The sequence below is a fragment of the Pan paniscus genome, chromosome 8, assembly GCF_029289425.2.
Source record: "Pan paniscus chromosome 8, NHGRI_mPanPan1-v2.0_pri, whole genome shotgun sequence".
In the NCBI taxonomy this organism is placed as follows: Eukaryota; Metazoa; Chordata; class Mammalia; order Primates; family Hominidae; genus Pan; species Pan paniscus.
The window spans coordinates 74,919,384-74,943,031 of NC_073257.2; the positions used below are offsets into that span (position 1 = coordinate 74,919,384).

General features: G+C 40.2%; 1 long non-coding RNA gene across 1 annotated transcript in view; it reads right to left on the reverse strand.

The window, feature by feature from the left end:
- Window positions 1–470: 470 nt before the first annotated feature.
- The window catches only part of LOC117974610 (uncharacterized), a 56,276-nt gene continuing 33,098 nt past the window's right edge, over window positions 471–23,648 (reverse strand). Inside the window, exons 2-3 of the long non-coding RNA XR_008619945.1 lie at window positions 6,186–6,249; window positions 471–1,132 (exon numbers count right to left, since the gene is read on the reverse strand). This is a non-coding gene — a long non-coding RNA (uncharacterized LOC117974610). The remainder of the gene's footprint in view (window positions 1,133–6,185; window positions 6,250–23,648) is intronic.

Sequence of the window (23,648 nt, forward strand, 5' to 3'; positions counted from 1 at the left end):
AATCCCATTGACATCCTCCAACAGAGAAATTTAAAAGAAATCAGAATACTTTCGCTTAAATTCATAAGTGCCTTATGAACAATTTTAAATTCCCTGTAGGCTAAACTATGGTGGTCATTTTTAAGATACATTCAATTAACAATAGTATAGCGTAGGATAATGAAAATCACAATAAAACCTTGTAACTACTGATATCATACCAGGGGGTGTCAGAACACAAGAACTTTCAATGAGATGCCATATCTTTGAAGAAGAGAACCCTCCCCCCACTCCAGCATTGAGCAATGCTTTCTCCTTCAGGAGCTATGTCTCCAGTGTTCTGTGGGCACCATGTGATGCCACTATGCAACCAAAAACTAGCTTCCTTAGTGGTGGCCCAGATGCTAATTGCTTTGAAGAGTGAATGAGTCATAATTTGTACCAGAGATGTTGCTGTAATTATAAAACAATGCAAGAGCCAGAACTTTTAATTGTTTTTACTTCAATAATAGACCTTGGGTTTCTTTGTGGGCTAGAAGCTAAGAAGATCAGCCAGCAGCAGGCTCAAAATCTGATGTCCTTGACTCTTTGTCATTTCCATTTCTGCCCTGAGGGCCAACAAGGTAAATTGTCTCTTTGTCTCCAGCTGCAGAGGGGTCTCTGGCAGATTCCTGCTGGGTTCCATGTGAAGCAGTATCGTACTGTTTTTTTCTCCTGAGTGCTGCATGTAACAGCTGTTCTGTAGAAGGACACAGAGGCCATCCAGTGAAAGAGGTTTAAATGATGCCAGTGGAATCCATCCATCTTCCCTGCAAGCCCAGCATTCCCAGGAATGTACCTTTTAACACACTTCTACCTGCCTGGTAACAGCATGGTGGGAAAATCCGTCTTCCTTTTCCTTCCTTCCTTCCTTCCTTCCTTCCTTCCTCCCTCCTTCCCTCCCTCCCTTCCTTCTCTCCTTCCCTTCTTCTTTCCATTTTCTTTCTTTTTTAGCAGAGCCTCTAAAGGGCTTGGAATTCTTCCTTAAAGACTTCTGGCAGATAAATTAAAGAGATTTCCTTGACTTCTAGTTTCCACCATTGATTTTGTTGTTGCTGTTGCTGTATCAGCTAGGGCTTTGTAGTTTCAAGCTGCAGATACTGATCCTGGAAAACTTAAGCAAAAAGAAGAATTTATTGAAAAGAAGTAAGATAGCTGACAGAATTGAAGGAAAAACTAAAGAATCTGGCATGGAAAGAGAACCAGAGTAGATTTAAAAATCAGGTAGCAGCACCTATGAATAATCTTTTTAGGGCTCTGCAACAATCATTTTCCTTTTTTGCAATAACTTTGCTGAGAAGTCAAATTCCTGGAGAGAGAGTCTCATGGGACTAGATTGATTCAGCTGTCTCTGGCCCTTCAACTGCCTGGGGCTTGGCTTTCAGGCACCTTGATTGACAGATCCACCAAATCAGCTCCTAATAGAGGAGGGGGAGTTCCTGCAATGGTTTATCCACAAAAAAAAAAAAGGGAAAAATGGCATCAGGGTGAACAAAAAACAGTTGATGCCATTTATAGTATATTTGATCAGGATGCTTTCTCTATCTGGAATGCCCTTCTCCACTGCAGACCCTACTCAGCCTTTCAAATCCAGCTTGGACATCACCATGTCCAGGAATTGTTCCCTGAGCCAAACACATACCCTCACCAGCTGCTTAGTTAGGCATCCCACAGCCTCCTTGTTTCCTTCTCTTACTGCCTTTAAACAATGAAGTGTAATTATCTGAGTGTCTGACTTCCTTGAGGGAAGAAAGAATTTATTATTGAATATTATTCAATCTTCTATTCCTAGCACCTAGAATGTGCTCATCAGATGCTTCTTGAATGACCAGTTGGAAAGAAAAATGGATAGTGGTGAACAAGTTGGATCCTCCTCCATCCTCCCTCTGGCTGTCCCAGACAAAGTGAACATGTTTTCAACCTTATTTTCAACTATTTTGCTAATATGTACCCCAATAAGGTGAGAAAACCTCGAGTGTAGCCTTAATCTAGATGATGTCTGCTTTTAGTCTAGACTATGCCTTTGTGCAAATAGAAGAAGGCATCCACACTACATGGTCAGATGAGAAATAGGTTCCTCCTTGGGCACCTAATTATAAGATACCATTTAGATAAAAATTAAATAATACACCAAACTTTATATTGTTAACATGATATATTAATATATTATGTATTTATATATATGTTGCTTATATATATGTATATTATATATATCTACATATTTTTTAAAACACATCAAAAGATGCCTGCTCTGGTTGGATGCAACTATGCAAGGGATGCAGACCTGTGCCAGGGGTATATCTTGGGGAGCAGAGCATGGACTGTGTTTCATGTCCCTGCACACCTTGGTCAGCATCTCTGTGAAGTGAAGGGACTACCCACGCACACATGGCCTCTCTGCCCTAGAAGAGCCCGGTCTGCAAAGAACAGAACTTGACATAAAGTCAAACTATGCATATCAAATCCGTGAGGTACAGTAGGGAGTAAATAGACCCATAGGCATTATCTAATTGAAGAGTTAGTTCATTTGAAAAGATATTAGCAAGAAATAGAACCAGTTATTTTCCATTTGTTTTTTTAATTTTAAAACATCAAAACACAGAAAAGTACATGTATCTGCATATATGCCACCAACCACCTAGATTTAACAATAACATTTTATTACATTAGGTTCCAATCTTTTTTAAGTTCCCCTACACCAAATCACTGCCATCCCTGTCTCTTTCCTTCATCTCCAGATTGTCCTCGAGTGATGACATGCTTGTCCAGCCCATGTTTGTTTGTGATACATTCACTATGTATTTTTACATAAACAACATGTGTCTTTAAAAATATATGATGTAGATGTATATAACAAATATATAAGCAACATATATCATATATAAATATATAATGTATAAATATATCATGTTAACAATATAAAGTTTGGTGTGTTTTTTAAATTTTTATCTAAATGGTATTTTATAATTCAGATACTTGTATAGTTTGCTGTTTCTATTCTTATATTACCTTTCAGAGATCGATCCATACTGGCATATGTAGCTCTATCTCATTTACTTTAACTGCTGTATAGTACTGCATTATATGACTAATTCACAACTTGTCCATCTTTTCATTGATAGGCATTTAAATGATTTCCAGTTTTTGCCTTTACAAACAATGATGCAATGAACATATGTTCACCTGTCACTTTGTATACATGTGCAAGAGACTTTTAGCTTACATACCTAGAAGTAGAATGACTAAATCTTAGGATATATACATCTTCAACTTTGACAGATATTGCCAATGCACTCTCCAGCATAGACTCACCAACTTACACTCCCACCAGCAATGTATAAGAATATTTGTTTCCCTGCATCCTTGACAAACTTGGTTTTATCAGATATTATCATTTTTGCCAGCCTCAGGGGTTTGAAATCATATCACACTATGGTTTTGATTTGGATTTCCCTTGATATTAATGAGACTGAGTTGTTTCTTTCTTTTTTCCATGACTGTCCAGTTCATATTAGTTGTCCATTTTTATTGGATTATCTTTTCCTATTAATTTGTAGGAATTATTTAAAACATACATCTGTATCAAGAATTTTTGCTATCTGTAGGCATTATAAGTATCTTCTTTCAGTCTGCAGCTTATATTTTAACTCTCTATTGTGTCTTTGTTGGCACACAAGTATAATATTTCAATATAAGTCTCTTCCTTTGGATGTATGCCTTTTGAGACATAGCTCTGATGTTTTAAAGTGCCCTATGTTTGCATCTCAAAGTTTTAAACTTTCCCTTTCATACTGAGGTCTTAATTCCATCTGTAATTTACCTGGGTATAGAGTATGACATAAGGATATTTCTTTTTTTCCATAGCTAATTATCCCAGCACTTGAGTAGTTCACTCTTCCTCTGCAGATTTGTGTTGCCATCTCTGTTATGAACCAAATTTCCATGTATTCATGGGTCTGTTTCTGGAACTTTTCCCTCTCAATTTGTCTCTCCCTATGCAAATACCAAACTCTTTAATTACTTTCAGAAGGCAGTTTTTACTGACACCTCACTATTTTCTGGGTGAGATGTGAATACCTCCAGGAAGGGTGATGCTCTAAATCAATGACAATGCCATGTGCATACTGTCCTTAGATTCCTTCCAATCTGTCAATCCACTGAGAGGAAATTTTGGTGGAGAAAATCCAAGGGAGATCCAGAGAACACAGGGCTCCAGGAAAGGGGAAAGGAGAGAGACTCAGAGAGAGGGTCTCTCAAGCAAGAAGCAAAACATAGCACCTCCAATTACTCAAACTTTTTCTAGGCTTTATCCTGAACATAGATATATTTGCCCAGAAATAGCGTATTTCAATATATAAATGTACCACACAGCATTCTATAACACTTATCATAAAATCATAACCAGACCATAACTAATATTTATTGGCACCTAGGCTAAACATTGATAGTAAACATGACTTTATTAAATCCCATAATGTGGGTAATTTCCCTGAAATATAGATGAGAAAATTGAAGCTCAGAGAAGCAGAGTGATTTGCCCAAGGTCACACAGCTAGTTAGTGGCAAAACCCAATCTACCTTCCTTGCTACTATATTCCACTGACTCCATGTTGTAGAATGTACCACATTAGAGTGGGATTACCTGCTTTTGAAGGGAGAGAGTGAATCTTGTTTTACCATTACGTTCTCAACCCAAGCACTGTGTTAGTCACACAACAGGCTCTCAATCAATACTTGTAGACAAGAATGAATAGATGCATGTTAGCTGTGGAGTCTGTGGTTTCTGAGTCATGAAAGGTCTACGTGGTTTATTTAGTTGTTTGGGGGAGAACAGTCTTCACCTTACTTCCTCTGAAAGCCACGCCAAGCCTCTTTTCTTCTTACCCTCAGATAATGAGCTGAGTTACAAATACACAGCAAAGTCTTTCCACCTACACAGATCCTAGGAGTGTACAAATTGATTTGGGGGTGGGAGAACCAGGCACACAAAGGTCAGTGCCAGCAGCACTTCCAGCTTGGACATTTGTTTTCATCTTCTAGAAATAATATTCCCATTTCCCAGATGTTTCGGTGTCATCAGCTTTGTTTCTCAGCAGAGGCAACTGCAACTCTTCCTCCTCATGAGGCTGCGTGCTAAATCTGAAAAGCGTTTGCAGCTCAGCCCCACAAAGATTGCTGCTGCAGTGGGGATTCCCAGCCAGCACAGAGCCCTTTGCTGCCGAGTGGATTTCCCCGACATAAGAAGTGAGTGGGCCACTGGTCCCTGGGGGATTGTCAGCACCATAACTTCTTTGAAAAAAAAAAGTATTTTGGGGTGGTGGGGTTGGGAGACAAGGATCTGTAAAGGGAGGCTATAGTGCATTGGGAACTGGTTTGGAAGACATGGCTCTCTCTTCTGCAGAACAGAATGGATTCATCAATGATGGCTTCACAGCAGTTAGGCCTCCATCACCAACCACCTTGGGTTAACTACTTTACCACCTCTGAATTGAGCTCAGCCTCAGAGCTTCTCAGGGCCCATGTGGGCTCCATTCCAGCAATAAGCATTTGGAAAGCTTCGCATCTGAGAAAGTGCCTCCCGTGAGTTATCTGTGCTAGGAACTCACATCTGCTGTCATTGTCATTCACTTGGATTCTGACTTTGATCCAGAATTTCCTAGAAAACACGGTGCTTTCTGACTACTGCTGTGATTTGTGGCTCCCAGATCAGCTTTTACCACCAGCCCTTACCACACGCCTTGCTGTGGCTTCTTGCCTTGTCTCCATAAGCATTGCTCTCTGGAGCTCGCACATGACTTGGCAGGAAACCCCTGGCCTAGAAAAGTCTTCTTACTTTCAACACTCCATTCACTCATTCAACAAACATTTCCTAACACCTGCTATGTTCAGGCACTCGTCTAGGCATTGGGATACAACAATAAACAGGCAAAGTCTGTGCTCTCAAAGTCTTGCACTCTAGTGAAGAGGATAGAAAATCTGCACATAGATAAAGAGCTATTGAACATAATATTCAGTAGTAATGAGCAGCACCATGAAGCAAAAATAAACTAAGATTAGAGAATTGAGATTGGCCTGGGGAGGGGGTAGCACTTCAGAGAGAGGGGTCAATGAAGAAGATAACATTGAAAAAACCTGAACAGATGAGAGAGATTACTGGGGGAACATACCTGGTAAAAGGGCCGAGGTGGAAACGTGCTTGGCAAGATTAAGGACAAAAGTAGGTCAAGGTGCCTAGAAAAGAGAGAGAGAGAGAGAAACAGAGAAGGTATGAAAGGAAACAAGTGTATCATGATGTGCTCCTAATCAGCCAATCCTCTTAGCTCATGAGACCTCAGCCTAGATCCCCAAACCATCACCTGCCATCTTACCCAAATTATAGACACAAGCATAAAGAGAAATGGAAAGTTTCATGCATTTACCCTTTGCTAATCGATCCAATGACAGTAAACTCCAAGGAAGGCAGTACTAGGAATTCCTGAAGCCTATCTGGGGCCAATGAACACTTAGAAATTAGATATGACTGTGGAGTAAAGCAGAAAAAGGCCCCTTGGTAGTCCTGGCAAATACGTGGTACGTGCGTCACCTCTCCCCACCTCCAAACCCAAGCTCACAAGCCCAGTGCCAATCAACAATGTCATTCTCATTCATTGAAATGGGATTAGTCAGCCTGACAGATTATTGACATTCTGGCTCCAGAGTTACCTATAATGGTCTAGTTTCTTGAGATCAGACAATTATTAAGTATCCTTTGGCAACCTTCTATCTGTGACAGCTTTCAGCCACGTTATAAATGAAGTAGCAAAGGAAATATATTTATTAAGCTTTAATCTGAACCCTTTACATAGACTATAGTGTTATGTTTCAGCAAAGCTCATCTTTGATGACAGTTTTAATCACACTCAGGCCCGCTCAGGCATACAGTGCCTTCGACAGTCACCTACTCACCTCACTGTGCTGTGTTTGACACGTCTGCCATTTCTGAGTGATTCTGGATGTCTCACACTTTTGCCTAGCTGCTTCCCAATCAGTACTCCAATTTTGCCATTCTTCCTGCACATGACACCAGGCAGTCAAACCATATATGTACTTAATTCTGCCAAGGATTTCTGTAATACTCTTAAGGTCTCGTGCTAATAATGGGAATTTCTGGAATTGTGACAGAACTTCTGGGAAGAAAGAGAGGAGGTCTGGGGGAGGAAGGGCTTTTAGCACTTTTGCAAGCATTATATCAGATAGGCAACCATCCAGGTAGGTTGCCATATATCATTGCTTGCCACAGAAAGCTAGTTCTTCTCTGCTTATGTCCAAAATAAAGGAAGTGAGTCTTGCCAAGAGCCATTTTTAACCATATCTGGGGCAGAAGAACATTAATGTGCTATCTTGATGCTTTCAAAGCTCTTCTACTAATTCCACATGCATAATACCTCAGGGTCCAGGTGTCACTTGGGTGGACTTCATCCACACCAAGCTACAGGATGAAGAGGCTCAGAAGGGAAATTTCTTAATCGTGTATAGTACTCTAACCACATCCTGCCCAGAAAGGATGGGCTGAGCTGTAGGTCACTGTCCAATGCATCTAAATGCATAGACTATTTTTTTTGGTTGTTTATTTTATTTGGGGCTATGGACTTGGACTTTTGAGAAAATTCTCTGTCATCATTATCAACACAATCTTTCTTACACTTCAGGGAGTTTACTAACCCCACCCACACAAATAGAATGACTCATCCCAGAGGGGTCTGAGTTGGTGTCTGGAAAGACAGTGAGATTAAACAACAGCTTCAAAAAGCAATGTCTTAAATTGTCCTTGTAGCAATTGCCCATCGGAAGAAAGACCCAAAGAGAGGACATCCAGATACTATTTCATAGATATATCGGACAGGTCCCAGCAGAAAACAATGGCATGCTCAAATTGTGTAATAGGAGGAGGGTTTATGATAAAGAGACTCTTTTCAGAGAAGTGGTCAGGGTACAAGGGAAACCACCAGAAAAATCATGTAGCATTTAGTTCTGGCAATTGTGGTACTCCCCATACTTCTCCAGGCCTGAAAAGATGAGGGGAAGGAGCTGTTTCCAAGGAGAGAGAGAATGGCAAGGAGAGGTCCCTGACAGGAGGAAGGAGCTATGACTCACAGTACTAGGACCCAGACAGTCTGCATTGCCCCCACAGGAAGGGAGTCAGGGGAATCAATACCCCAATTTCACTCTCATCTGCTCACCAGATCTCTTTCTGGTGCCTCCAACTGGCCAATTCCAACAGGAAACCAAGGGCAAGGAAGCCCAGCAATGCAGCCAGTGGTCTGCGGGCAGAATGCAGGGTGGTGAAGAGTGGACACTGGGTCTAGAGGGCTGGTCTGAAGACACACAGTAGATATGATACATGTGTGTATATTCAAGTGATTCAAGTCCAAGAAAAAGAAGACCTCTCTGTAAGCCTTCTTTAGCTAGAAAATTCTATAACTCTAAATATATTTACCTTTTTATTTCATTGCCTGTTTTTCTTTCTTTTATTTTCCTTTCTTTTATTTCCCTTCTTTTATTTTCTCTTTTTATTTCCCCTTGGACCACTCAAGTACTCCCTTAAAAGAATGTCTAAATCCAGGGTAGTAAATGGATTTTTCTCACACATGTCAATACCAAGCAATGGGTTGTACCTGACTGTAAGGTAATGTTGAGGATTCGGGGGCCCCACTGGCTTCAACAGGAATGACTGCCATGTTGGTGATCAATGTCTGCCATGGACTCCGGAAGGGTGAGGGCCAGGGAAGTCCACAAATTAATATCTACATGATCCAAAGCAAAAGGAGGAATTAAGGTAATTATCTATGTCATCTGGCTAAAAATAAATTTAACAAAAATATTCTCTTTAAGTATGTATATGGATATATGTTTATGTAAACTTCAACCTATTTACTTTCTCCAATACAAAAAAAAATTAAGATAAATATTGCATACATTATATCATGTCCATTTCTGGGAGCATGAATAGATTGTCTTGATACTTCTGATTTTATCCTACTGATGGTTTTCATGTTCACATGTACAAATGACATTGATGATGTTACAAAATGACTTGTTATTTTTATGTTTATGTTCTAGATCTGTGCTGTCCAGTATTGTAGCCATGAGTCATATGCAGCTATTTAAATTCAATTAGAATTAAATAAAATTTTAAAACTCAGCTCCTCAGTCACACACACACACACACACAAACACACACTTTAAGTGTTCAATAGCCACATGTAGAACAGTGCAAATATAGAGTAGTTCTATCATTGCAGAAAGTTCTATTGGAAGGTGTTGCTCTAGAACCCAAGGCTAATTCTTGGACACAGTGAAACTGATGTGTTGATAAACATCACTTAAGCTTTCAATAATCCTATTATGTACGAGGCAGCAAGCTAAGTCCTTTATAAACATTATCTCATTTAATCTTCACAACCACCCTATGAGGGAGAATTATTCCTGTCATATTACAGATAAGGCCTGGAAAGGTAAAGTAACTCATCCCATAACCACAAGGTAGTAATTAAAAGAGCTCAGATTCAAAACTAGATCTTTCTGACATTAAAGCTCATGCTCTTTACCATTATATCTGCACCTGTGAAAGAAATAACAACTCTATGGAATAATTCACTTAGTTTTGCGTTTAACACCTGAGACACCCTAGAGATATTAATAAAGTTGAAATGACAATTTATTTCCAAAACCAACATTTTTCCTTACATAATAGATTGTCATCTGTTGTTCATAATAAAGCTAAGTATGATATGTTCTTGAATTAACCTTGTTGCTATCTTTAGTATTGTGAATGTGAGTTAATAAGCAAATGAATAATTGTTGTAATACTCATCCCATCCGTCTTAGTCAGGGTCCCATTAGAAAACAAATGGCACACTCAAACTGGGCAATTAAAGAGAGTTTAACTATGTGATTATTTATCAAGGTGTGGACAGTGTCCAGGAAAACCAGCAAGGAAAAGTGGATACTCACGGCGAATAGGAGTGGGAGCCATTAGTACCTAAAGCCTACAGTAGGGGAAGAGCAAGGAAAAGAATACTTCCTAGAACCAGAAGGGGCAGCTGCATGGAGAAGGCATCTGATGGAAGCTGTGGCTTTTTGTAGAGGGACACAGTCAACTTATTGACTCAGCAAGGAGAGAGCCACTTCACTCACTTCCTACCCTCCCAGGTAAGGGCAAGTTTGTCCACTAAGACAGTCCATACAGTGCAGCCTCATGGGGTACCCAGCAAGATGCAGATGGTGGAGAAGGCATCCAGGGGGACAAATAGAAGATGCCATGCACATTATCTATTAGAGTTATTTGGGAAAAGACAAAGGACAGCCATGCATGAGGTTAATATTAATAGAGATAAGGTTAACCAACACCAGACTTCTCTAAATCACAGAGAGTCACTTATGGCTAGTTAGATCCTCAAGGTAGAGGAGATGCCCAACCTCAGGGCCAGGCAGGCCATGGGTCTGCTTAGTCTGGAAGAGATTGGTTTTCATTAAATTTTAGTATACCAGTTCAAATAAGTAACTAAATATGGAACTTCCCTGTGGGATTTCCTTCATGCCATGGCCAAGGATGTGGCAACTATATCATGGGATTAACCTGAAGCCAACAAGCACAGGCTTGATTGTAAAAGCTGCTAGGTTAGTGGTCCAAGAATTGACAGCTAGACTCACAGTATTGAGAACAAGGATCATGGGTAGTCTAAATCCCAGGGCCACTTTTATGGAACAGCAGAATTTAACTTTGGAGACTAATCTTTGAATCACTATCACGTGCCTACTACATCCCAGATACTTGCATTCCAATCATGCAGCTCATCCCATGATTTCCAGGCACACCATTTTCTTTCCTGCAGTTATGACTTGGAACATGATGCTCCCTATGGCTGATTTCCCCTCCCTGGCTTGGTCTGATAAATTCCTACTCTAACTTCAAAACCCACCTTGGGTATCACATCCTCTGAGAAGCCTTTCCAATTTCTGTCACACAGACTAAAGGGCTCCCTCCCTGAGACCTCTGTGGCTCTTGACTCATCCTGCCATGATAATGGGTATCAGAATAGAGTGAAATTAATCTATTCAGCTAGTGGGGAGCTAGTGCTTAGCCTGGAAGAGGTTGGTTTTCATTAAATTTTAGTACATAAGTATCTTTGAAAGGCACTGTATTGGGCATTGTGGGGGTGGGTGTGGGAGTGGTGGTGATGTGGGAGGAAAAAGGGAGATAATAAAGGGTAAATAAAATTACCCATCCCTGCCCTTAGAGACGGGGCTATAAGATAAAACGCAGAATGCCCAGTTACATTTGGATTTTAAATAAGCATATGAAAGATGCTCACATCATATGTCATCAGGGAAATGCAAATTATTAATAAAACAACAATGAGATATCACTACACACCCACTAGAGTGGCCAAAGTCAAGAACACTGACAACATCAAATGCTGGTGAGGATGTGGAGCCACAAGAATATTCGTTCATCAGTGATGGGAATGAAAACTGATATGGCTCTTTGGAAGACAGTTTGTCAATTTCTTACCTAACTGAACATACTCTTACCATATGACCCAGCAATCAGGCTCCTTGCTATTTACCCAAATGAGTTGAAAACATGTCTGCACAAAAACCTGCACACAGATGTTTATAGCAGCTTTATTCATAATTGCCAAGCTTGGAAACAAACAATAGAACATTATTCAACTCTAAAAAGAAATAGCTAGCAAGCCATGAAAAGATGTGAAAGAAACTTAAATGCATATTACTAAGTGAAAGATGCCCATTTGAAAAAGTGGCATACTATATGAGTCCAACTATGTGACATTTTGGAACAGGCAAAATGGTGGCGCCTTTTAAAAGATCTATGGTTTCCAGAGGTTGGAGGTGAGAGGAGATGGAGCATAGAGAAATTTTAGGACAGTGAAACGACTCTGTATGATACTATAGTGGTGGATACATTCCATACATTTATCCAAACCCATACAATGTACAACACCAAGAGTAAATATACCCTTAGGTTAACTATGGACTCTGGGTGATTGTGATATGTCAATGTAGGTTCCTCAATTGTAAGAGAAGTCCCACTCTGGTGGGAATGTTGATAATAGGGGAAGCTATGCCCCCTTATTATCTGGGGGTCGGGGGCATCTGAGGTATCTCTGTACCTTCCTCTCAATTGTTTGTGAATCTAAAATTGCTCTTTAAAAATTTTTTAAAATCTCTTGAATTTCAGGTGGGCAACAGATAATTTTTAATATAACTTTTAAAAGTATATGCCATGCAGGCAGGGCATGGTGGCTTATACCTATAATCCCGGCACATTGGGAGGTCGAGGCTGGTGGATCACTTGAGGTCAGGAGTTTGACACCAGCCTGGCCAATGTGGTGAAACCCTGTATCCATAAAAAAATACAAAAATTAGCCAGGCATGCTGGCACATTCCTGTATTCCCAGCTACTCGGGAGGCTGAGGCGAGAGAGTTGCTTGAACCCAGGAGACAGAGGTTGCAGTGAGCTGATATGGTGCCACTGCACTCCAGCCTGGGTGACAGAGACCCTGTCTCAAATAAATAAATAATGTGTCATGCAAATAGACTCAAATATTCGTGGGATATAGATAAACAAACAAAAACTTTTTAAAGTAAATACAGCTATGTTATAACTATTTTATTTTGATTTTTAAAAAATGAGTCTCTTGATTTAATCAGGGCTTTAGGATCATAGGAGATTAGTCACTATCATAATGATGCATTTATTCTGGGAAAAATTTAACTTTCTTTGTCTTCTTCAGGAACAGCTGCAAGAATGCCTAACATGAAAGTAGTGGCCATCTAGCACACCTTTACTAAAACTTGATTCCCTGGGGCAGACGAAGGTCCTCACTGTAGTTGACAGTACTAATAGACCTTCACATGTGCCGTTTCCAAGCATCACTGCCAGACTTTCTGCCACCACCAGTGTGCTTTTCTCCTCTAAATGCACCTCCAACCTCAGCCCCACTCACTGGAATGTTGACATTTACAATGCCATAGTTTGAATTTCATCTAAAATTCAAATTTAACTGGCTGTATTTTAATTTGCTAAACCTGGTAACCTTGCTCAAAGGATTCATATTCTGGATTGCTGAAATAATATGTGAATACATGGACCGTTTGTGCTACCAGCCAGGGCATACTATGAGCACAAGAAAGGCACAGCCAGGGAGTGCTAAGGGAAGCCCAGAGACAGCCCTCCCTTGCCTCTCAGTACAGAGGATTCCTGCCAATAAACATGGCTTCTCTCAGGCTACTCTGGCTTGCAGAAGCATGGTGCACTTGAAAGCACCCTGGAATTAAAAGAGAAGACCTGGGCTTAAGTCCTAGGCAGGCCACTTATCAGCTGTTTGACATTCAGACAATCACTTAATTTCTTTAAGTCTCATTTTTCTTTCCCATACTGAAATGCTCATAAACAATTTTCTTAAAAGAGTGAGGAGTCCTTTTATGTACTTAAGGATTCACACAGGGCCTACCCTGAGAAAAATCAGAATCTTGCTCTAGCATCATCCATTGCCCTCCCTCTTCTGCCTCCATATTGCTAACAAACACTGGCCCCCAGACATGATCCAAACCATGACCCAAACCATCTAATGCTTATGCATTCTGTGTCTCAGCCCTCAGAATCTTCTATATCAGCGATCAGAAAGCTTTTACTGTAAAGGGCCCAATAGTAAATATTTTAGGCTTTGCAGACCATATAATTTATAAATTGTAAACTATTTTAGGGTTTGTGAGTTTCTGTTGCAACCACTCGACTCGTCCATTGCAGTGTGATGAAAGCCGCCATCGAAAAAATGTAAACGAATGAGTGTGGCTGTGTTCCAATACAATTGCATTTATAAACCCTGAATTATGATTTTACATAATTTTCTTGTGTTATGAAATATTATTTTTCTTTTGACTTCCAAAAAGCCTACAGAAATGCAAAAACCATTCTTAGCTCACGGGCCATAGAAAAACAGGCAGCAGGTTGGGTTTGGGCCTGGGCTGTGGGCTGTGGTCTGTTTACCCCTGTTCTTTAGGACTGGGTTGCTAATGTCTGATAAACTCTCCAACTTGGAAGCATGGTCCATCTCCTACAATTGGTGACCTAGAACAGAGTTACAAAAGGAGAAGATCTGAGTTCTTATCCAGCCCTGGCCTCTGTCGTTAACTTACTATGCGAATCCAGGGAAATTATGTCAGTACTTCCTGCCTCATCCTTCATCTGTTTAAAAAAAGACTGGGAGTGAGGGGGCATTATATTTAGCAAGCTGCTAAATAAAGTGATTGGGAAATACAAATGAGGAAAAGAGAGACATACTTAGCAGTGACGGTCCAAGTGTTGAGTAACATTAAAAATCATACAGCAAGAGAAATAGAGGAATCAAATTGATTTTCTGAGAAAATTTCCATCACTGCTTTTTACTTCATGGAAAGCAAAGTAATGGGTGAGGTCATTTTTCCTTCACACACAATTCACTTTCATGAAGTTTGCCAAAAAGGGGAAGTTTCTCTCAATAGTGAAGTCCTGATGCCCGACTGAGCCCCAAGGGAGCATTTTTTCACAAAAGCTGTTTCTGTCCCTCTCTGGCCCCTCTCCTCTCTTCCTGCACCGCTTCCCACTCCATCTCAGACTACTGTCTGCAAATCCCACTTTTCCCAGTTATTGACTTCATCCCTTTCTCCTGTGGGATTATGGTGCTAACAAATACCAGGTATATTGCAGAGCCAGAAACCAACACAAAACTACAGGGCTTATCAATCGTTGTTTTGATGAGATGATATGAAGAAACTTTTAAAACTGAAACAAAACCCTTAAAACTTATGAAAATAAAACTTCCAGGTAAACAGTGACACAGAAAACTCAAGTATAGAAAAAAAGAAGGTGCATGTTTTAATAACATGGCTCTTTTGCTGGTGAGACATGGCAATCAACCTTAAATGACAAGCCTAGGGAGATTAGAAAAAGGGCCCTCCAGGTGACACAAGGGGAAAAGATCAGGTTTTGTTAGAAGTAGAAAGCATCCACCAGAACAGAATAATGATTAGAGATAATTACAGTCAATTACAAAGGTGCCAGAGTACTGGTGTCTACCCAGCAAGTTACAGTACAGTTGAACCTCATTTTTAATCACTTCGAATGTGCCACTTTTATTTCTTGGCTGATGAATCTTTCACAGACAATCTCAAGTGTATTTACAGAGCATTTTGGTTCAACCAAGGTCAAAGAAAGTAAGAGATACATTCTCCTTAGAGCCTCATTCTCTCTCAGATGCTTGAGTAAGTGGCTTAAGAGAATCAACTTGGGGCCAGGCGCAGTGGCTCATGCCTGTAATCCCAGGACTTTGGGAGGCCGAAGTGGGTGAATCACTTGAGGCCAGGAGTTCGAGACCAGCCTGACCAACATGGTGAAACCTCATCTCTACTAAAAATACAAAAATTAGCCAGGCATGGTGGCGTGCACCTGTAGTCCCAGCTACCAGGGAGGCTGAGGCATGAGAATAGCTTGAACCCAGAAGGCGGAGGTTGCAGTGAGCTGACATCACCACTGCACTCCAGCTTGGGTGATAGAGTAACACTCTGTACCAAAAAAAATAAAATAAAAAGGAAGCAATGTGGAGCACAAAGGGGAATGCTAGAATTCAGGGCTTGGTCCTGCCTCTTTTGAGGCAGGTAAACACGAACACATTGATTTCTTTGAACCTCAGTTCTTTCATCTGTAGAATGAAGATAATGTCTTGTCCCACTTGCCACATATTCCGTCAACTTCAAACAACTTGAAATATAAAAGGACTTTGCAAACTATAAAATATAGGAGTGCTCTTTATGATTACTATTGTGATTGAAGGAGGAACAGTCATTCAGGTCAACTGCTAAGCTATTGACCGGCTGCTTCAGTCACTTGAACAGATGACTTGTGAGGGTTAATAAGCACATGGCTTGGTCACCGCTTAGGCCTGGTGAGTCAGAGCCCCAAGCACGAGGGCCAGATCATGGGCTTCATGGGACCAGCTCATCTGACCTGGACAGCAGGAGCTTCAAAGCTAAAGAAATCTGGGATTGACTCCCATCTCTGCCCATTTCTCACTAGGCAAGTCCCTTATGGGTTTCTCCATCCCTGAAACTGAGAAAATAATACTACCTGGCAGAGTTGTTGTGAGGCTCAGAGATAACACACATAATCTCTGGTGCATAGCAGGTTTTTTCACAAGTAGGAACAAGTGTGGCTAAGGGAAGAGCTGATATCTCTGACCCTTACCAGCTATTCTGCAAATGCACATGGAGATGGCTTATGTGGACAATCCGCTCAGATTCCTTCTTACTTCTTGGAAAAAAACCCAAAGACATGGCTTATGGGTGATGAGATTTGCACCTACAAATGATAGCACATTATAAACCTACTATTTTCAGTTACTTTTCTTATTACAATATAGTTCCTGAGACACCAGAAAGGAACTTCTGATCATTTGACTTGAACTGGTCATAAGACTGCTCCTTAATCTTATTATTCCTGTGCTCAAAACTGCCAACCCTCCCCATCCCCCAACCCTGCCTCTGTCTACTGTAGTAAATCCTTTCCAAACTTCTACCTCACTTTGCCCCTGCATCAACCCAACATTCAAGCCAAACTGGACATCTCATTATTTACCAAAGTCACCCTCTTCCTGGAAAGCCTGACAGTGACTTAAACCAGGCATCCTGGAAAAAGACACTGAAATGCTGAGATTTGTGTGTAGGAGGCTTACGGGAAAAGCTCCAAGGAACACCTGTGAGGGGCAAGGACAGAGAGATTGGGCAAAGGGAGATGTTCAACCATGATTTGTCCACAGCTGAGGACTTAGCTCACACCACAAAAAGCTCTGGAGCTGAGATGACCCCTCAGAGTTGCCGTAAATTGTGTCAAGGAGCTGTGACCTCTACCTATTGACCAGTCTCTGGAGATGGGCTGCCCCCTGGGAGGGGACATAACTTTTGGATAAGGGCAGTGCTCAGAGAGGAAGTCAGCTGAGATCCATCAACAGCCAGACCTCCCTGGGGAATGTGTGTCTCCTCCTGAGGGGGCATCTGGGCCGCCGCCCACCACACTCACTATTCGACTGGCCAGCCCACAAGGCCCATCGTTGTCCCTGCCTCACTGTGAAGCCCACTCTGACCCTATTTCTCTCCCTGTTCATACATGAGATATGACCAACACACTTGCAAGACACTTCCAGGTGTCTCTTGGTGTCACCACTGAGTTCAGAGGTCACAAAGCTCAAAGCCTATACGTGGTGCCACTTCTCAAAATTCCAGTGAACGCAGAGAATGAGAAAGTTATACCCCTCAAAAATATGCCATGATGTGTAGTATTCTCATAGTAAAAATTTCCAAGATCTCAGCATATTTAAGTATACTGAATATTTCCTAGGGTGGTTCCTCATTTTGTTTATAGGAAAGAATATTTCATTGGTAATGGTACAACTCTATTCTTACACAATATCCATTGGGGTTTTCATTTCCTTTATTTGCTGAATAATTTTTCTTTATAAAGTATTCTGTTGAAAATGTAACAAGAAGTTCTACAGACTGAAAGGAAAATTCAGACTAGATGAGCAGAGTCAAATTAATAAGAAATCTTCCAAATTTTACCAAAGTATCAACCATAAAGAAAATATTATTGTAAAGCAAACCCAGTATTCAGCTTAAATATACCTGTCCAGCTCCCTTACAAACTGAAGAAATGAAGATTAGTGTCATCATTTCACATATTGAAATGATTTATTGGATCAAAAACACAAAAATTGGTGCTTTGAAATAAATAGATTGCATAAATTTTAAAAAATTGAGTGAATGAATGAAGTCATACGCTTTTACCAAAGGGGAGAGATTACTGGTATATAAAAGATATACATAATATTTATATATGCACATTTATAAAAATATATACATTAAATCATATTAGTTTATATACATTATATATGCTTATTTTATATGCATTTATATATAAAATGCGTGTGTACACATGTGTGCATTAGGTGAATACACACACATACATACACATATATCCCTAACAAATTATATATGGCTGCTGTCTTTCGGGAAATTGTACCACTTCACTGTGACAGACAATTGCAAAGTGAAAGGCTGAAGTTTCTCCAGCTCTAGTTCAACAGTATAGCTGTCTACACATCGTCCCTCCAATGCTTCCAATCTACAATGCAAGACCCTACACAGTACCACCCTTAGATCCAGGCCTATGACCCACCCTGCACACCTCAGGTTACCTGCACTTTGGATGTCTTGTGCAAATTTTTCCAAGTCTTCCTCAGGTGTCTGGGATCAGGCACCCCATCCCACACTGGGACTTGCATGAGCTCTGGCCCCCATTTCTCCTTTTCAGGATACTCTCCAACCCTCTGCCCCATTGTGGGGTTGACCACATACCCCAAGGAACCTCTCTGTGGTTATCCAGGCCTGTGATTAGGCCCTGTTCCAGGAGAGTGGCTTGGTAAACAGGTCATCCCTACGGACAAGTGTGGTGTTTATTTTGCAGGATCTCATAATGTTGTGCCAGAGTGGCAATGACATACTGATTTGGGGTGATTCACTCATGTTGGACACAGGATTATTCAGGGTTCTGCATTCACTGCCCATCCTGGACTTGAGTCTGCCTTTTGTGGACCTATCAGTGTTTCCACGGTGGTGCTGCCTCCGGTCTACAGAACCCCAGGCTGGTAGGGCAGTAGCAGGTGTCCTTCATCCTATGCCACTCCCACCCTAACTTCTGACTCCACCCTTACAGGCTCCTTGCCACATGCCAGATGGTCAGGGGTGGCCTCACCCATCTCTGAGTTTTCTGGAGACTGTTGCTCCACAATGCAAGTGGCCATGGATCTTTACAATAGACATTCCCTCATCTTATCAATGTGGACCTTGCATTTTCCCACATTGATCTTTTTGTGGGAATGAAACTACTCTTCTCACTAGGCCCATGGAAGGAGAACCCTAGAATGCAATGAGTATAGCCCAAAGCATTCAAGAAAAGACACACTTGAAAGGCATGTTATTCTACATTTATACTATAAAGATGCAAATAATAAATTTAACATGACCAAAAAGTGAGTTATTGTTCCCATTTTTTTACATACTCTAAGTAAGGCTTGCATTTGTGATGATCATCTAAGAAGCACAGTAACAATCCTAGAGAGTCACTGGAGGCCAGTATTTACAGTGTGCACAAGGGAGGATGAGGTGCCATAAGTAATGGTATCACCAGCACTACATAAATGGTTATTAGGGATGTAAAGAGGCAAGAAAGTCTATCCATATTGCTCCCATACAAACAGGCTCCAAAGAGCTGTATGGGTATTATAATACTCTCACAGGCTCTGTGAGTATTATAATAACATATTTCTCACCTTTTTCCCATGGTGGGAGATTTGAAGTTAGCCAGAAATGGTGTATTTGACAACAAAGAACACAGAGAAGTGGTTTCTGAACCTGAATAGGAAGCAATGGTGCCTGGACACCATGAAGAATCTTTACATGCACTGACTGGACAATAAACAAATATGTAAGTATCACTTCTTCATCCATTATCCTAAATCTTCATTAATAAATGACTATACCTCACATGGGTCCTTGAATTTTATGTGCTTTAATCCAGTAGTTTATATAGATAGGGGTCCTGCAAAAAAAAAAGAAAAAGAAAAAGAAATTTCCAGGGCCCTGTAAGTCTAGAGGTGGCCCTGATCCCATATGAGTTAGAAAAATCATCCTGAGACCCAGAGATACCAAATGAACAATGACTTTCACAAGTACTTTTTGAGTGCAGCAAGTTCTCTGAACATTTCCCAGGCTGTGATGAATATCATTATTGGATTTACTCGACGGTACTTTGTAGTAATCCAATGGAACATCTTCCAGTGGAATTTTTGGGAAATACATTGACTTATTAAAGTCAAAGTAGATCTTAAGAGGCCAATAAAACCACCTCCCTTGCCCCATGTAACTGATATTTCCCCATTTTCTCCATTATTACCTCCTGTTTGTGATCCACTAAAGTGAAAAATTCTACAATTGTTTTAAATGTCAAATGGAAGTAATTTATATTTACAGATAATCTAGTATAGCACTAACCCAAGATGCTCACTAGAGCTGGCCCAGCTGCTTCACCCAGCTGTCTCTCTCTCACCTTGAAGTAGTCAAAAACCCACATAGACCAATGAAAATGTTTCCTGTTTTTCATAACCTCCTGAGAAGGAGACTGCATTGTCTCAATTACCCACCTTAATGTTTAGCAATGTTTACACTGCTTCTATAGGAGGCATTCATTCTCCATCTGATGAACCCATCTCTGGATTCATGGTCCATGTCTCTGGGTCTCTAACCACCCAATGACCCCATCCTGTTTATCCAGGCAAAGGAGAATTTTTTGAGGGACGACTAACTTTTCCATGAAGACGTGCCTTAAATCTTTCCAAATTTACCTGCCACTCTTATATATGGACTCAAATTACTTATTTCTTAAAACTAAAAAATTCATTCCCAGAGATATTGGTAATCTCTTCCCTAGAAGAATATTTAAGCTCCTTTGACTAACTCTGTGTGGTAAGCTGTAAACATTAGTCCATTTTCTTTCTAGTTTTATTTGTTTTGGTTTTTATACTTCTTCCATTTTCTTTTTTTCCTATTTGAAATCAAGTACTCCTGATTTTAACTCATGTGAAAGAAACATATTATTCAGCCTCTTCTTTGTCAAGGGTTTGCTTGACAGCTTTCCTCAATCCCTAAAAAGTAGAAAGGTCAATTTCTATCATGCCAGCTTGTAAGTGAGACTCTACTGCGGTAATACACCCCCATTGAGCCCTTCTTTCCACCCTCTAAAATTTCAAAAGAACATGTTTCCCCTCAGATCTCCTCTAGCAAATGCCTGATTGCTTTAGAGGCTTTGGGGCACATTTGACATCGAGATATGAGAAGTGAAAGCTCAAATGCAGTGATTCACATTTGTAGCAGTTATGAATTTTACATGTTAAAACAAAATGGAGCTCTCTTTAATTCACTGTAAATGAGCTTAAATTAGTTCACAAACTCATAGCGGAAAACTTAAGCTTGACAATCAAGGTAAACTTAGTCACTTCCGGTTTATGCCAGTCTCCTTGGGAGGGCATCACCAGTCATTTCAGAAGGCTCCCTTCTTTTTCTTTTTTCCTTATCCCCATGGGGAGATACAAGCTGCAGGAGGAGGCGTTTGAAACTTGCTGGCATCAGGCAATAGGCATCAGGCCAAGGTCATCAGTAGGTGTGATACTCAAAAGGTGTAACAAGCAGTTGGAACAGACACTGACTGGTATACAGTGGGGTCTTCCTGATTAGTGCTAGCTGATGGTAACCCTGCCTCCATCCACAATGGCTTCCAAAGGAGCATGTTCTTTGATCTTTGGGACCGTCACCAGGGCATCCAAGGCTGAACAATCCACTTCCTGCTCTGTTCTCAGGCTGCCGGTTTCGAAGATCACACAGTTGATTCCAGAAGCTTATAAGCTATTTGACATCTAAATAAGAGAAAGGAAAACTAGAATGCAACATGATTAACATTTATAGAAGTTATGGATTTTATGTGTTAAAAAATGATAAACCCAAAAGGCCACTCTAATACTCATCTCAGGAGAATGGGAAATGTTTGGCTCTCTGGCATCTCCTGAGACTGCAGGCCTGTTGGGTACTGCTTCAGGATTTCTCTGCCTAGACCTTCCTATTGCTGCTGCAGAGCCATGCTGGAATGGGAGACTTATCTACAATCATTGCTTCCTTTTCCTAAAGCTTCATCAGCAAGCAAGATACAAGGCAGCAAATGCATCCTATCCTATGCTATCATTAGGTTCCCCAAAGACTTGGCAGGAGGTGGATAGGCACAAAGCACTTTCTCTGGTTCCTCACCAGCCTCTGTCCTCAATTTCTTCTCCTGGCTGCCTGTTGCTTAAACCCGATCTCCCCATAGGCAGGAAAATACTCATGAGCCATTCCTTCCCAATCAGTGGTTTCCATGTGCCAAAAATTCCAGGGTCTTAAGCTTTTGGAGTTCAGGCTCTTGCATTAAAAGTCTCAGCTTTCAAGAGTATTGTCTCTTTTAAGGCATTAAAAAATAAATTCAGAAACTCAATTGACTTTCTTATGAGTGATTTTAGCTTTCTCCTAAAGAAATAAATTCCACTGGCATAATGGGTGGAGGGTTGTAAAGAAGTAAGAAAATTGTGAAAAATAAAACAAACAGTTATACAAAAAATCTCATTATCTCTAAACTGTGTTGGTTGCATACATTTGGGGATAGTTTCTTTCAATATTTAAGACAGAGACCAGAGGCCCATAAAATAATTTATATTGATGAAAACCAGTCAATCCTTTTTGGCTGTTGTAATTAAAATGTACATATCAACAGTTAATAAATAAGATGTGATGAAGATATTTAAAATATAAAATGTCTTCATTTTAAAAATTCTACTCCATGTAATATACACTTGTTATATGACCTCAAGTCAAAAGAAATTCAAGATAGCACAGTTATCCTTCCCTTTTTTTTTCCAAAGAAAATATTTCAAAAGACCACACTTCCCACATATGTGGCATCCTATTGTAAAGGCCTCCCATCTGTAGAAGGAAGGAGGTGACTTTAAGGACAGTTAAGATTTTCACACTGAATTTTAACAGCAAATGGCATTAGTCACCCCCCACCCCCCGCCGCCGGGATGCTAACAATTTGCTTCCTTGTTACACAGTTTAAAAGGAATACCTCCCATCTTGTTTTTTCCCCCAAAATCCAAAGACTAAACACACACACACACACACACACACACACAGGTTGAGTATCCCTTATCCAAAATGCTTGGGACCAGAACAGTTTTGGATTTCAGATTTTTTTTGTTGTTGAGCATTCCTAATTCAAAAAAAAAAACACCAAAATCTGAAATGGTCCAATGAGCATTTCCTTTGAGCATCATGTCAACACTCAGTTTCAGATTTGGAAGCATTTCAAATTTTGAGTTTTGAGAGACAGAGATATATATATACACACACACACTATATATATACATATATAATGTATATATTATATATGTTATATTATATAATATATTATTATATTTTATATATTATAGTATATATTATTATATAATACATACATTTTAATCATATACAAGATATAAAAATACATCATTTATAATTTTGTATCTTTAATAAGATAGAAATTTATATATAATCTATTTTATATATGATATATTTCATATAAAAATTCATATACATAAGATATAAAAACATATCTTATATATGAGTACATATATTATTTATTTTATATATATATATATATATATATATATATATATATATATATATATTCAGTTTCTGAGGGACTATGAAAAACTATGTTTAGGCCAGGCATGGTGGCCCATGCCTCTAATCCCAGCACTTTGGGAGGCCAAGGCAGTTGGATGGCCTGAGGTCAGGAGTTCAACAGCAGCCTGGCCAACATGGTGAAACCTCATCTCTACTAAAAATACAAAAATTAGCCAGGTGTGGTGGCGCACACCTGTAGTCCCAGCTACTCAGGAGGCTGAGGCAGGAGA